At 37.3% G+C, this 16652-nt stretch overlaps 6 non-coding genes across 6 annotated transcripts; all 6 read right to left on the bottom strand.

The window, feature by feature from the left end:
• Window positions 1-417: 417 nt before the first annotated feature.
• Window positions 418-489, bottom strand: TRNAC-ACA (transfer RNA cysteine (anticodon ACA)). The gene has a single exon. It is a non-coding gene; the product is annotated as a tRNA-Cys (tRNA).
• A 785-nt stretch (window positions 490-1274) lies between these two features.
• TRNAC-GCA (transfer RNA cysteine (anticodon GCA)) lies at window positions 1275-1346 on the bottom strand. The gene has a single exon. It is a non-coding gene; the product is annotated as a tRNA-Cys (tRNA).
• Window positions 1347-2358: 1012 nt separating this feature from the next.
• TRNAC-GCA (transfer RNA cysteine (anticodon GCA)) lies at window positions 2359-2430 on the bottom strand. Its single transcript has one exon. It is a non-coding gene; the product is annotated as a tRNA-Cys (tRNA).
• Window positions 2431-4525: 2095 nt separating this feature from the next.
• On the bottom strand, window positions 4526-4597 carry TRNAC-GCA (transfer RNA cysteine (anticodon GCA)). Its single transcript has one exon. It is a non-coding gene; the product is annotated as a tRNA-Cys (tRNA).
• Window positions 4598-10801: 6204 nt separating this feature from the next.
• TRNAC-GCA (transfer RNA cysteine (anticodon GCA)) lies at window positions 10802-10873 on the bottom strand. The gene has a single exon. It is a non-coding gene; the product is annotated as a tRNA-Cys (tRNA).
• A 5348-nt stretch (window positions 10874-16221) lies between these two features.
• Window positions 16222-16293, bottom strand: TRNAC-GCA (transfer RNA cysteine (anticodon GCA)). The gene has a single exon. It is a non-coding gene; the product is annotated as a tRNA-Cys (tRNA).
• Between the last annotated feature and the right edge of the window lie 359 nt (window positions 16294-16652).

Genomic DNA, 16652 nt, shown 5'->3' with positions numbered 1-16652 from the left:
CACATACTTTGCATGCACAGAGAAGAGGTGGAATATATGTACGACTGAAGACACAGGTGAAATGAGAAATAGATTGACTGCTTCGCTGCCAAGTTTTATACGCCATTTCTTCAGTGCAATACAAGAAAGCACCAAACAGTATAACAAAGTTGTCAATTGGTTTCATAGTCCATTCCCTTTGTTTAGTGCTGTGAAAGGAAGAGCCGAATTCCAAAATTGATCAATGATGTTTCAGAAATTTCCCAAAGGGAATACCAAGCCGAGTGTTAAAAACTGCATTTACTCACAGGTTTTGAGCAGGAAACACTGACATGCTATTAAAGTGCAATATCCAAGGGAACACTGACTCTGTTAAAGATGATCCAAATGGAATTGATGAAAAGTCCCAATTACAAACAACAGAATCAAAGTAGGGTGAGGGGACACCCGGATTTGAACCAGGGACCTCTTGATCTGTAGTCAAATGCTCTACCACTGAGCTATATCCCCAGCTTTTCAGTAAAGTCAGAATGACAAATTATCAGTACATCATGAAAGAGTGTGAGGATCATACTAAGTTGTGCCAGAAAGTACAACCTTGAAACTGTGGAACAGGAGAAGTAGTCCTTAATATTATTTATTAAAGGAAAACTGGATCATTTAAAAAACAGATTTATTTGTTTCATCGTTATTTTATTTGAATAGGCAGTGGTACATAGGACCAATGCCTCTACATACAATGAATGTTTTGAAACATTCTTAAAGGGGAAGAGGTTTTTACAGGACACCTTATCATTTGAGGATTGGTTACCACAATCACTGAGATGGTGATGAAGTATGATTGTTTTGGGCCAAATTATGGTGGAAAAATATTTCTACGTACCACTACAATTCGGTATTTGGAAGGTACACCCAAACACCCCTTTCGAATACCTTCCATTTAATACATCATAAAAAGCCATTTTGCATTTGCAAATAGCCTGATTCTTCAGACCAGCCTTCTTGCAACTGCAATGATAGTTCGTACATCTTGCACGTAGGCAGAGCTTTTAAGGAGAAATTAAATAGTTCCTACGTTGCACAAAAATGAAGTGCTTCAAACAAACACATACTTTGCATGCACAGAGAAGAGGTGGAATATATGTAAGACTGAAGACACAGGTGAAATGAGAAATAGATTGACTGCTTCGCTGCCAAGTTTTATACGCCTTTTCTTCAGTGCAATACAAGAAAGCACCAAACAGTATAACAAAGTTGTCAATTGGTTTCATAGTCCATTCCCTTAAAATATGGTGAGGGGACACACGGATTTGAACCAGGGACCTCTTGATTTGCAGTCAAATGCTCTACCACTGAGCTATATCCCCAGCTTTGCATTAAAATAAGAATGACAAAATATCAGTACATCATGAAAGAGTGTGAGGATCATACTAAGTTGTGCCAGAAAGTACAACCTTGAAACTGTGGAACAGGAGAAGTAGTCCTTAATATTAGTTATATAAAGGAAAACTGGATCATTTAAAAAACAGATTTATTTGTTTCATTGCTATTTTATTTGATTAGGCAGTGGTACATAGGACCAATGCCTCTACATAAAATGATTGTTTTGAAACATTCTTAAAGGGGAAGAAGTTTTTATGGGACACCTTATCATTTGAGGATTGGTTAACACAATCACTGAGATGGTGATGAAGTATGATTGTTTTGGGCTAAATTATGGTGGAAAAACATTTCTACGTACCACTACAATTCGGTATTTGGAAGGTACACCCAAACACCCCTTTCGAATACCTTCTATTTAATACATCAGAAAAAGCCATTTTGCGTTTGCAAATGGCCTGATTCTTCAGACCAGCCTTCTTGCAACTGCAAGGATAGTTCGTACATCTTGCACGTAGGCAGAGCTTTTAAGGAGAAATTAAATAGTACCTACGTTGCACAAAAATGAAGTGCTTCAAACAAACACATACTTTGCATGCTTAGAGAAGAGGTGGAATATATGTAAGACTGAAGACACAGGTGAAATGAAAAATAGTTGACTGCTTTGCTGCCAAGTTTTATACGCCATTTCTTCAGTGCAATACAAGAAAGCACCAAACAGTATAACAAAGTTGTCAATTGGTTTCATAGTCCATTCCCTTTGTTTAGTGCTGTGAAAGGAAGAGCCGAATTCCAAAATTGATCAATGGTGTTTCAGAAATGTCCCAAAGGGAATAACAAGCCTAGTATTAAAAACTGCATTTACTCACAGGTTTTGAGCAGGAAACACTGAAATGCTATTAAAGTGCAATATTCAAGGGAACACTGACTCTGTCAAAGATGATCCAAATGGAATTGATGAAAAGTCCCAATTACAAACAACAGAACCAAAATAGGGTGAGGGGACACCAGGATTTGAACCAGGGACCTCTTGATCTGCAGTCAAATGCTCTACCACTGAGCTATATCCCCAGCTTTACAGTAAAATCAGAATGACAAAATATCAGTACATCATGAAAGAGTGAGAGGATCATACTAAGTTGTTCCAGAAAGTACAACCTTGAAACTGTGGAACAGGAGAAGTAGTCCTTAATATTATTTATTAAAGGAAAACTGGATCATTTAAAAAACAGATATTTGTTTCATTGTTATTTTATTTGAATAGGCAGTGGTACATAGGACCAATGCCTCTACATACAATGATTGTTTTGAAACATTATTAAAGGGGAAGAGGTTTTTACGGGACACCTTATCATTTGAGGATTTTTTACCACAATCACTGAGATGGTGATGAAGTATGATTGTTTTGGGCCAAATTATGGTGGAAAAACATTTCTACGTACCACTACAATTCGGTATTTGGAAGGTACACCCAAACAACCCTTTCGAATACCTTCCATTTAATACATCAGAAAAAGCCATTTTGCGTTTGCAAATGGCCTGATTCTTCAGACCAGCCTTCTTGCAACTGCAATGATAGTTCGTACATCTTGCACGTAGGCAGAGCTTTTAAGGAGAAATTAAATAGTTCCTACGTTGCACAAAAATGAAGTGCTTCAAACAAACACATACTTTGCATGCACAGAGAAGAGGAGGAATATATGTAAGACTGAAGACACAGGTGAAATGAGAAATAGATTGACTGCTTCGCTGCCAAGTTTTATACGCCATTTCTTCAGTGCAATACAAGAAAGCACCAAACAGTATAACAAAGTTGTCAATTGGTTTCATAGTCCATTCCCTTTGTTTAGTGCTGTGAAAGGAAGAGCCGAATTCCAAAATTTATCAATGATGTTTCCGAAATTTCCCAAAGGGAATAACAAGCCGAGTGTTAAAAACTGTATTTACTCACAGGTTTTGAGCAGGAAACACTGAAATGCTATTAAAGTGCAATATCCAAGGGAACACTGACTCTGTCAAAGATGATCCAAATGGAATTGATGAAAAGTCCCAATTACAAACAACAGAATCAAAATATGGTGGAGGGGACACCCGGATTTGGACGAGGGACCTCTTGATCTGCAGTCAAATGCTCTACCACTGAGCTATATCCCCAGCTTTTCAGTAAAATCAGAATGACAAAATATCAGTACATCATGAAAGAGTGTGAGGATCATACTAAGTTGTGCCAGAAAGTATAACCTTGAAACTGTGGAACAGGAGAAGTAGTCCTTAATATTATTTATTAAAGGAAAACTGGATCATTTAAAAAACAGATTTATTTGTTTCATCGTTATTTTATTTGAATAGGCAGTGGTACATAGGACCAATGCCTCTACATACAATGATTGTTTTGAAACATTCTTAAAGGGGAAGAGGTTTTTACGGGACACCTTATCATTTGAGGATTGGTTACCACAATCACGGAGATGGTGAAGAAGTATGATTGTTTTGGGCCAAAATATGGTGGAAAAACATTTCTACGTACCACTACAATTTGGTATTTGGAAGGTACACCCAACCACCCCTTTCGAATACCTTCCATTTAATACATCAGAAAAAGCCATTTTGCGTTTGCAAATGGCCTGATTTTTTAGACCAGCCTTCTTGCAACTGCAATGATAGTTCGTACATCTTGCACGTAGGCAGAGCTTTTAAGGAGAAATTAAATAGTTCCTACGTTGCACAAAAATGAAGTGCTTCAAACAAAATCATACTTTGCATGCACAGAGAAGAGGTGGAATATATGTAAGACTGAATACACAGGTGAAATGAGAAATAGATTGACTGCTTAGCTGCCAAGTTTTATACGCCATTTCTTCAGTGCAATACAAGAAAGCACCAAACAGTATAACAAAGTTGTCAATTGGTTTCATAGTCCATTCCCTTTGTTTAGTGCTGTGAAAGGAAGAGACGAATATCAAAATTGATCAATGATGTTTCAGAAATTTCCCCAAGGGAATACCGAGCCGAGTGTTAAAAACTGCATTTACTCACAGGCTTTGAGCAGGAAACACTGAAATGCTATTAAAGTGCAATATCCAAGGGAACACTGACTCTGTCATAGATGATCCAAATGGAATTGATGAAAAGTCCCAATTACAAACAACAGAATCAAAATAGGGTGAGGGGACACCCGGATTTGAACCAGGGACCACTTGATCTGCAGTCAAATGCTCAACCACTGAGCTATATCCCCAGCTTTTCAGTAAAATCAGAGTGACAAAATATCAGTACATCATGAAAGAGTGTGAGGATCATACTATGTTGTGCCAGAAAGTACAACCTTGAAACTGTGGAACAGGAGAAGTAGTCCTTAATATTATTTATTAAAGGAAAACTGTATCATTTAAAAAACAGATTTATTTGTTTAATTGTTATTTTATTTGAATAGGCAGTGGTACATAGGACCAATGCCTCTACATACAATGATTGTTTTGAAACATTCTTAAAGGGGAAGAGGTTTTTATGGGACACCTTATCATTTGAGGATTGGTTACCACAATCACGGAGATGGTGATGAAGTATGATTGTTTTGGGCCAAATTATGGTGGAAAAACATTTCTACGTACCACTACAATTTGGTATTTGGAAGGTACACCCAAACACCCCTTTCGAATACCTTCCATTTAATACATCAGAAAAAGCCATTTTGCATTTGCAAATGGCCTGATTCTTCAGACCAGCCTTCTTGCAACTGCAATGATAGTTCGTACATCTTGCACGTAGGCAGAGCTTTTAAGGAGAAATTAAATAGTTCCTACGTTGCACAAAAATGAAGTGCTTCAAACAAACACATACTTTGCATGCACAGCGAAGAGGTGGAATATATGTAAGACTGAAGACACAGGTGAAATGAGAAATAGATTGACTGCTTCGCTGCCAAGTTTTATACGCCATTTCTTCAGTGCAATACAAGAAAGCACCAAACAGTATAACAAAGTTGTCAATTGGTATCATAGTCCATTCCCTTTGTTTAGTGCTGTGAAAGGAAGAGCCGAATTCCAAAATTGATCAATGATGTTTCAGAAATTTCCCAAAGGGAATAACAAGCCGAGTGTTAAAAACTGTATTTACTCACAGGTTTTGAGCAGGAAACACTGAAATGCTATTAAAGTGCAATATCCAAGGGAACACTGACTCTGTCAAAGATGATCCAAATGGAATTGATGAAAAGTCCCAATTACAAACAACAGAATCAAAATATGGTGGAGGGGACACCCGGATTTGGACGAGGGACCTCTTGATCTGCAGTCAAATGCTCTAACACTGAGCTATATCCCCAGCTTTTCAGTAAAATCAGAATGACAAAATATCAGTACATCATGAAAGAGTGTGAGGATCATACTAAGTTGTGCCAGAAAGTATAACCTTGAAACTGTGGAACAGGAGAAGTAGTCCTTAATATTATTTATTAAAGGAAAACTGGATCATTTAAAAAACAGATTTATTTGTTTCATTGTTATTTTATTTGAATAGGCAGTGGTACATAGGACCAATGCCTCTACATACAATGATTGTTTTGAAACATTCTTAAAGGGGAAGAGGTTTTTACGGGACACCTTATCATTTGAGGATTGGTTACCACAATCACGGAGATGGTGAAGAAGTATGATTGTTTTGGGCCAAATTATGGCGGAAAAACATTTCTACGTACCACTACAATTTGGTATTTGGAAGGTACACCCAACCACCCCTTTCGAATACCTTCCATTTAATACATCAGAAAAAGCCATTTTGCGTTTGCAAATGGCCTGATTTTTTAGACCAGCCTTCTTGCAACTGCAATGATAGTTCGTACATCTTGCACGTAGGCAGAGCTTTTAAGGAGAAATTAAATAGTTCCTACGTTGCACAAAAATGAAGTGCTTCAAACAAAATCATACTTTGCATGCACAGAGAAGAGGTGGAATATATGTAAGACTGAATACACAGGTGAAATGAGAAATAGATTGACTGCTTCGCTGCCAAGTTTTATACGCCATTTCTTCAGTGCAATACAAGAAAGCACCAAACAGTATAACAAAGTTGTCAATTGGTTTCATAGTCCATTCCCTTTGTTTAGTGCTGTAAAAGGAAGAGACGAATACCAAAATTGATCAATGATGTTTCAGAAATTTCCCCAAGGGAATACCAAGCCGAGTGTTAAAAACTGCATTTACTCACAGGCTTTGAGCAGGAAACACTGAAATGCTATTAAAGTGCAATATCCAAGGGAACACTGACTCTGTCAAAGATGATCCAAATGGAATTGATGAAAAGTCCCAATTACAAACAACAGAATCAAAATAGGGTGAGGGGACACCCGGATTTGAACAAGGGACCACTTGATCTGCAGTCAAATGCTCAACCACTGAGCTATATCCCCAGCTTTTCAGTAAAATCAGAGTGACAAAATATCAGTACATCATGAAAGAGTGTGAGGATCATACTATGTTGTGCCAGAAAGTACAACCTTGAAACTGTGGAACAGGAGAAGTAGTCCTTAATATTATTTATTAAAGGAAAACTGTATCATTTAAAAAACAGATTTATTTGTTTCATTGTTATTTTATTTGAATAGGCAGTGGTACATAGGACCAATGCCTCTACATACAATGATTGTTTTGAAACATTCTTAAAGGGGAAGAGGTTTTTACGGGACACCTTATCATTTGAGGATTGGTTACCACAATCACGGAGATGGTGATGAAGTATGATTGTTTTGGGCCAAATTATGATGGAAAAACATTTCTACGTACCACTACAATTTGGTATTTGGAAGGTACACCCAAACACCCCTTTCGAATACCTTCCATTTAATACATCAGAAAAAGCCATTTTGCATTTGCAAATGGCCTGATTCTTCAGACCAGCCTTCTTGCAACTGCAATGATAGTTCGTACATCTTGCACGTAGGCAGAGCTTTTAAGGAGAAATTAAATAGTTCCTACGTTGCACAAAAATGAAGTGCTTCAAACAAACACATACTTTGCATGCACAGAGAAGAGGTGGAATATATGTAAGACTGAAGACACAGGTGAAATGAGAAATAGATTGACTGCTTCGCTGCCAAGTTTTATACGCCATTTCTTCAGTGCAATACAAGAAAGCACCAAACAGTATAACAAAGTTGTCAATTGGTTTCATAGTCCATTCCCTTAAAATATGGTGAGGGGACACATGGATTTGAACCAGGGACCTCTTGATCTGCAGTCAAATGCTCTACCACTGAGCTATATCCCCAGCTTTGCATTAAAATAAGAATGACAAAATATCAGTACATCATGAAAGAGTGTGAGGATCATACTAAGTTGTGCCAGAAAGTACAACCTTGAAACTGTGGAACAGGAGAAGTAGTCCTTAATATTAGTTATTAAAGGAAAACTGGATCATTTAAAAAACAGATTTATTTGTTTCATTGTTATTTTATTTGATTAGGCAGTGGTACATAGGACCAATGCCTCTACATAAAATGATTGTTTTGAAACATTCTTAAAGGGGAAGAAGTTTTTATGGGACACCTTATCATTTGAGGATTGGTTAACACAATCACTGAGATGGTGATGAAGTATGATTGTTTTGGGCTAAATTATGGTGGAAAAACATTTCTACGTACCACTACAATTCGGTATTTGGAAGGTACATCCAAACACCCCTTTCGAATACCTTCTATTTAATACATCAGAAAAAGCCATTTTGCGTTTGCAAATGGCCTGATTCTTCAGACCAGCCTTCTTGCAACTGCAAGGATAGTTCGTACATCTTGCACGTAGGCAGAGCTTTTAAGGAGAAATTAAATAGTACCTACGTTGCACAAAAATGAAGTGCTTCAAACAAACACATACTTTGCATGCTTAGAGAAGAGGTGGAATATATGTAAGACTGAAGACACAGGTGAAATGAAAAATAGTTGACTGCTTTGCTGCCATGTTTTATACGCCATTTCTTCAGTGCAATACAAGAAAGCACCAAACAGTATAACAAAGTTGTCAATTGGTTTCATAGTCCATTCCCTTTGTTTAGTGCTGTGAAAGGAAGAGCCGAATTCCAAAATTGATCAATGATGTTTCAGAAATGTCCCAAAGGGAATAACAAGCCTAGTATTAAAAACTGCATTTACTCACAGGTTTTGAGCAGGAAACACTGAAATGCTATTAAAGTGCAATATTCAAGGGAACACTGACTCTGTCAAAGATGATCCAAATGGAATTGATGAAAAGTCCCAATTACAAACAACAGAACCAAAATAGGGTGAGGGGACACCAGGATTTGAACCAGGGACCTCTTAATCTGCAGTCAAATGCTCTACCACTGAGCTATATCCCCAGCTTTACATTAAAATCAGAATGACAAAATATCAGTACATCATGAAAGAGTGAGAGGATCATACTAAGTTGTTCCGGAAAGTACAACCTTGAAACTGTGGAACAGGAGAAGTAGTCCTTAATATTATTTATTAAAGGAAAACTGGATCATTTAAAAAACAGATATTTGTTTCATTGTTATTTTATTTGAATAGGCAGTGGTACATAGGACCAATGCCTCTACATACAATGATTGTTTTGAAACATTATTAAAGTGGAAGAGGTTTTTACGGGACACCTTATCATTTGAGGATTTGTTACCACAATCACTGAGATGGTGATGAAGTATGATTGTTTTGGGCCAAATTATGGTGGAAAAACATTTCTACGTACCACTACAATTCGGTATTTGGAAGGTACACCCAAACAACCCTTTCGAATACCTTCCATTTAATACATCAGAAAAAGCCATTTTGCGTTTGAAAATGGCCTGATTCTTCAGACCAGCCTTCTTGCAACTGCAATGATAGTTCGTACATCTTGCACGTAGGCAGAGCTTTTCAGGAGAAATTAAATAGTTCCTACGTTGCACAAAAATGAAGTGCTTCAAACAAACACATACTTTGCATGCACAGAGAAGAGGAGGAATATATGTAAGACTGAAGACACAGGTGAAATGAGAAATAGATTGACTGCTTCGCTGCCAAGTTTTATACGCCATTTCTTCAGTGCAATACAAGAAAGCACCAAACAGTATAACAAAGTTGTCAATTGGTTTCATAGTCCATTCCCTTTGTTTAGTGCTGTGAAAGGAAGAGCCGAATTCCAAAATTGCTCAATGATGTTTCAGAAATTTCCCAAAGGGAATAACAAGCCGAGTGTTAAAAACTGTATTTACTCACAGGTTTTGAGCAGGAAACACTGAAATGCTATTAAAGTGCAATATCCAAGGGAACACTGACTCTGTCAAAGATGATCCAAATGGAATTGATGAAAAGTCCCAATTACAAACAACAGAATCAAAATATGGTGGAGGGGACACCCGGATTTGGACGAGGGACCTCTTGATCTGCAGTCAAATGCTCTACCACTGAGCTATATCCCCAGCTTTTCAGTAAAATCAGAATGACAAAATATCAGTACATCATGAAAGAGTGTGAGGATCATACTAAGTTGTGCCAGAAAGTATAACCTTGAAACTGTGGAACAGGAGAAGTAGTCCTTAATATTATTTATTAAAGGAAAACTGGATCATTTAAAAAACAGATTTATTTGTTTCATTGTTATTTTATTTGAATAGGCAGTGGTACATAGGACCAATGCCTCTACATACAATGATTGTTTTGAAACATTCTTAAAGGGGAAGAGGTTTTTACGGGACACCTTATCATTTGAGGATTGGTTACCACAATCACGGAGATGGTGAAGAAGTATGATTGTTTTGGGCCAAATTATGGTGGAAAAACATTTCTACGTACCACTACAATTTGGTATTTGGAAGGTACACCCAACCACCCCTTTCGAATACCTTCCATTTAATACATCAGAAAAAGCCATTTTGCGTTTGCAAATGGCCTGATTTTTTAGACCAGCCTTCTTGCAACTGCAATGATAGTTCGTACATCTTGCACGTAGGCAGAGCTTTTAAGGAGAAATTAAATAGTTCCTACGTTGCACAAAAATGAAGTGCTTCAAACAAAATCATACTTTGCATGCACAGAGAAGAGGTGGAATATATGTAAGACTGAATACACAGGTGAAATGAGAAATAGATTGACTGCTTCGCTGCCAAGTTTTATACGCCATTTCTTCAGTGCAATACAAGAAAGCACCAAACAGTATAACAAAGTTGTCAATTGGTTTCATAGTCCATTCCCTTTGTTTAGTGCTGTGAAAGGAAGAGACGAATACCAAAATTGATCAATGATGTTTCAGAAATTTCCCCAAGGGAATACCAAGCCGAGTGTTAAAAACTGCATTTACTCACAGGCTTTGAGCAGGAAACACTGAAATGCTATTAAAGTGCAATATCCAAGGGAACACTGACTCTGTCAAAGATGATCCAAATGGAATTGATGAAAAGTCCCAATTACAAACAACAGAATCAAAATAGGGTGAGGGGACACCCGGATTTGAACCAGGGACCACTTGATCTGCAGTCAAATGCTCAACCACTGAGCTATATCCCCAGCTTTTCAGTAAAATCAGAGTGACAAAATATCAGTACATCATGAAAGAGTGTGAGGATCATACTATGTTGTGCCAGAAAGTACAACCTTGAAACTGTGGAACAGGAGAAGTAGTCCTTAATATTATTTATTAAAGGAAAACTGTATCATTTAAAAAACAGATTTATTTGTTTAATTGTTATTTTATTTGAATAGGCAGTGGTACATAGGACCAATGCCTCTACATACAATGATTGTTTTGAAACATTCTTAAAGGGGAAGAGGTTTTTACGGGACACCTTATCATTTGAGGATTGGTTACCACAATCACGGAGATGGTGATGAAGTATGATTGTTTTGGGCCAAATTATGGTGGAAAAACATTTCTACGTACCACTACAATTTGGTATTTGGAAGGTACACCCAAACACCCCTTTCGAATACCTTCCATTTAATACATCAGAAAAAGCCATTTTGCATTTGCAAATGGCCTGATTCTTCAGACCAGCCTTCTTGCAACTGCAATGATAGTTCGTACATCTTGCACGTAGGCAGAGCTTTTAAGGAGAAATTAAATAGTTCCTACGTTGCACAAAAATGAAGTGCTTCAAACAAACACATACTTTGCATGCACAGAGAAGAGGTGGAATATATGTAAGACTGAAGACACAGGTGAAATGAGAAATAGATTGACTGCTTCGCTGCCAAGTTTTATACGCCATTTCTTCAGTGCAATACAAGAAAGCACCAAACAGTATAACAAAGTTGTCAATTGGTATCATAGTCCATTCCCTTTGTTTAGTGCTGTGAAAGGAAGAGCCGAATTCCAAAATTGATCAATGATGTTTCAGAAATTTCCCAAAGGGAATAACAAGCCGAGTGTTAAAAACTGTATTTACTCACAGGTTTTGAGCAGGAAACACTGAAATGCTATTAAAGTGCAATATCCAAGGGAACACTGACTCTGTCAAAGATGATCCAAATGGAATTGATGAAAAGTCCCAATTACAAACAACAGAATCAAAATATGGTGGAGGGGACACCCGGATTTGGACGAGGGACCTCTTGATCTGCAGTCAAATGCTGTAACACTGAGCTATATCCCCAGCTTTTCAGTAAAATCAGAATGACAAAATATCAGTACATCATGAAAGAGTGTGAGGATCATACTAAGTTGTGCCAGAAAGTATAACCTTGAAACTGTGGAACAGGAGAAGTAGTCCTTAATATTATTTATTAAAGGAAAACTGGATCATTTAAAAAACAGATTTATTTGTTTCATTGTTATTTTATTTGAATAGGCAGTGGTACATAGGACCAATGCCTCTACATACAATGATTGTTTTGAAACATTCTTAAAGGGGAAGAGGTTTTTACGGGACACCTTATCATTTGAGGATTGGTTACCACAATCACGGAGATGGTGAAGAAGTATGATTGTTTTGGGCCAAATTATGGTGGAAAAACATTTCTACGTACCACTACAATTCGGTATTTGGAAGGTACACCCAAACAACCCTTTCGAATACCTTCCATTTAATACATCAGAAAAAGCCATTTTGCGTTTGAAAATGGCCTGATTCTTCAGACCAGCCTTCTTGCAACTGCAATGATAGTTCGTACATCTTGCACGTAGGCAGAGCTTTTAAGGAGAAATTAAATAGTTCCTACGTTGCACAAAAATGAAGTGCTTCAAACAAACACATACTTTGCATGCACAGAGAAGAGGAGGAATATATGTAAGACTGAAGACACAGGTGAAATGAGAAATAGATTGACTGCTTCGCTGCCAAGTTTTATACGCCATTTCTTCAGTGCAATACAAGAAAGCACCAAACAGTATAACAAAGTTGTCAATTGGTTTCATAGTCCATTCCCTTTGTTTAGTGCTGTGAAAGGAAGAGCCGAATTCCAAAATTGATCAATGATGTTTCAGAAATTTCCCAAAGGGAATAACAAGCCGAGTGTTAAAAACTGTATTTACTCACAGGTTTTGAGCAGGAAACACTGAAATGCTATTAAAGTGCAATATCCAAGGGAACACTGACTCTGTCAAAGATGATCCAAATGGAATTGATGAAAAGTCCCAATTACAAACAACAGAATCAAAATATGGTGGAGGGGACACCCGGATTTGGACGAGGGACCTCTTGATCTGCAGTCAAATGCTCTACCACTGAGCTATATCCCCAGCTTTTCAGTAAAATCAGAATGACAAAATATCAGTACATCATGAAAGAGTGTGAGGATCATACTAAGTTGTGCCAGAAAGTATAACCTTGAAACTGTGGAACAGGAGAAGTAGTCCTTAATATTATTTATTAAAGGAAAACTGGATCATCTAAAAAACAGATTTATTTGTTTCATTGTTATTTTATTTGAATAGGCAGTGGTACATAGGACCAATGCCTCTACATACAATGATTGTTTTGAAACATTCTTAAAGGGGAAGAGGTTTTTACGGGACACCTTATCATTTGAGGATTGGTTACCACAATCACGGAGATGGTGAAGAAGTATGATTGTTTTGGGCCAAATTATGGTGGAAAAACATTTCTACGTACCACTACAATTTGGTATTTGGAAGGTACACCCAAACACCCCTTTTGAATACCTTCTATTTAATACATCAGAAAAAGCCATTTTGCGTTTGCAAATGGCCTGATTCTTCAGACCAGCCTTCTTGCAACTGCAAGGATAGTTCGTACATCTTGCACGTAGGCAGAGCTTTTAAGGAGAAATTAAATAGTACCTACGTTGCACAAAAATGAAGTGCTTCAAACAAACACATACTTTGCATGCTTAGAGAAGAGGTGGAATATATGTAATACTGAAGACACAGGTGAAATGAAAAATAGTTGACTGCTTTGCTGCCATGTTTTATACGCCATTTCTTCAGTGCAATACAAGAAAGCACCAAACAGTATAACAAAGTTGTCAATTGGTTTCATAGTCCATTCCCTTTGTTTAGTGCTGTGAAAGGAAGAGCCGAATTCCAAAATTGATCAATGATGTTTCAGAAATGTCCCAAAGGGAATAACAAGCCTAGTATTAAAAACTGCATTTACTCACAGGTTTTGAGCAGGAAACACTGAAATGCTATTAAAGTGCAATATTCAAGGGAACACTGACTCTGTCAAAGATGATCCAAATGGATTTGATGAAAAGTCCCAATTACAAACAACAGAACCAAAATAGGGTGAGGGGACACCAGGATTTGAACCAGGGACCTCTTAATCTGCAGTCAAATGCTCTACCACTGAGCTATATCCCCAGCTTTACATTAAAGTCAGAATGACAAAATATCAGTACATCATGAAAGAGTGAGAGGATCATACTAAGTTGTTCCGGAAAGTACAACCTTGAAACTGTGGAACAGGAGAAGTAGTCCTTAATATTATTTATTAAAGGAAAACTGGATCATTTAAAAAACAGATATTTGTTTCATTGTTATTTTATTTGAATAGGCAGTGGTACATAGGACCAATGCCTCTACATACAATGATTGTTTTGAAACATTATTAAAGTGGAAGAGGTTTTTACGGGACACCTTATCATTTGAGGATTTGTTACCACAATCACTGAGATGGTGATGAAGTATGATTGTTTTGGGCCAAATTATGGTGGAAAAACATTTCTACGTACCACTACAATTCGGTATTTGGAAGGTACACCCAAACAACCCTTTCGAATACCTTCCATTTAATACATCAGAAAAAGCCATTTTGCGTTTGAAAATGGCCTGATTCTTCAGACCAGCCTTCTTGCAACTGCAATGATAGTTCGTACATCTTGCACGTAGGCAGAGCTTTTAAGGAGAAATTAAATAGTTCCTACGTTGCACAAAAATGAAGTGCTTCAAACAAACACATACTTTGCATGCACAGAGAAGAGGAGGAATATATGTAAGACTGAAGACACAGGTGAAATGAGAAATAGATTGACTGCTTCGCTGCCAAGTTTTATACGCCATTTCTTCAGTGCAATACAAGAAAGCACCAAACAGTATAACAAAGTTGTCAATTGGTTTCATAGTCCATTCCCTTTGTTTAGTGCTGTGAAAGGAAGAGCCGAATTCCAAAATTGATCAATGATGTTTCAGAAATTTCCCAAAGGGAATAACAAGCCGAGTGTTAAAAACTGTATTTACTCACAGGTTTTGAGCAGGAAACACTGAAATGCTATTAAAGTGCAATATCCAAGGGAACACTGACTCTGTCAAAGATGATCCAAATGGAATTGATGAAAAGTCCCAATTACAAACAACAGAATCAAAATATGGTGGAGGGGACACCCGGATTTGGACGAGGGACCTACTGATCTGCAGTCAAATGCTCTACCACTGAGCTATATCCCCAGCTTTTCAGTAAAATCAGAATGACAAAATATCAGTACATCATGAAAGAGTGTGAGGATCATACTAAGTTGTGCCAGAAAGTATAACCTTGAAACTGTGGAACAGGAGAAGTAGTCCTTAATATTATTTATTAAAGGAAAACTGGATCATTTAAAAAACAGATTTATTTGTTTCATTGTTATTTTATTTGAATAGGCAGTGGTACATAGGACCAATGCCTCTACATACAATGATTGTTTTGAAACATTCTTAAAGGGGAAGAGGTTTTTACGGGACACCTTATCATTTGAGGATTGGTTACCACAATCACGGAGATGGTGAAGAAGTATGATTGTTTTGGGCCAAATTATGGTGGAAAAACATTTCTACGTACCACTACAATGTGGTATTTGGAAGGTACACCCAACCACCCCTTTCGAATACCTTCCATTTAATACATCAGAAAAAGCCATTTTGCGTTTGCAAATGGCCTGATTTTTTAGACCAGCCTTCTTGCAACTGCAATGATAGTTCGTACATCTTGCACGTAGGCAGAGCTTTTAAGGAGAAATTAAATAGTTCCTACGTTGCACAAAAATGAAGTGCTTCAAACAAAATCATACTTTGCATGCACAGAGAAGAGGTGGAATATATGTAAGACTGAATACACAGGTGAAATGAGAAATAGATTGACTGCTTCGCTGCCAAGTTTTATACGCCATTTCTTCAGTGCAATACAAGAAAGCACCAAACAGTATAACAAAGTTGTCAATTGGTTTCATAGTCCATTCCCTTTGTTTAGTGCTGTGAAAGGAAGAGACGAATACCAAAATTGATCAATGATGTTTCAGAAATTTCCCCAAGGGAATACCAAGCCGAGTGTTAAAAACTGCATTTACTCACAGGCTTTGAGCAGGAAACACTGAAATGCTATTAAAGTGCAATATCCAAGGGAACACTGACTCTGTCAAAGATGATCCAAATGGAATTGATGAAAAGTCCCAATTACAAACAACAGAATCAAAATAGGGTGAGGGGACACCCGGATTTGAACCAGGGACCACTTGATCTGCAGTCAAATGCTCAACCACTGAGCTATATCCCCAGCTTTTCAGTAAAATCAGAGTGACAAAATATCAGTACATCATGAAAGAGTGTGAGGATCATACTATGTTGTGCCAGAAAGTACAACCTTGAAACTGTGGAACAGGAGAAGTAGTCCTTAATATTATTTATTAAAGGAAAACTGTATCATTTAAAAAACAGATTTATTTGTTTAATTGTTATTTTATTTGAATAGGCAGTGGTACATAGGACCAATGCCTCTACATACAATGATTGTTTTGAAACATTCTTAAAGGGGAAGAGGTTTTTACGGGACACCTTATCATTTGAGGATTGGTTACCACAATCACGGAGATGGTGATGAAGTATGATTGTTTTGGGCCAAATTATGGTGGAAAA

This window comes from Lissotriton helveticus, chromosome 1_2, assembly GCF_964261635.1.
Source record: "Lissotriton helveticus chromosome 1_2, aLisHel1.1, whole genome shotgun sequence".
NCBI lineage: Eukaryota > Metazoa > Chordata > Amphibia > Caudata > Salamandridae > Lissotriton > Lissotriton helveticus.
This window is presented reverse-complemented; position numbering and strand designations above follow the sequence as displayed.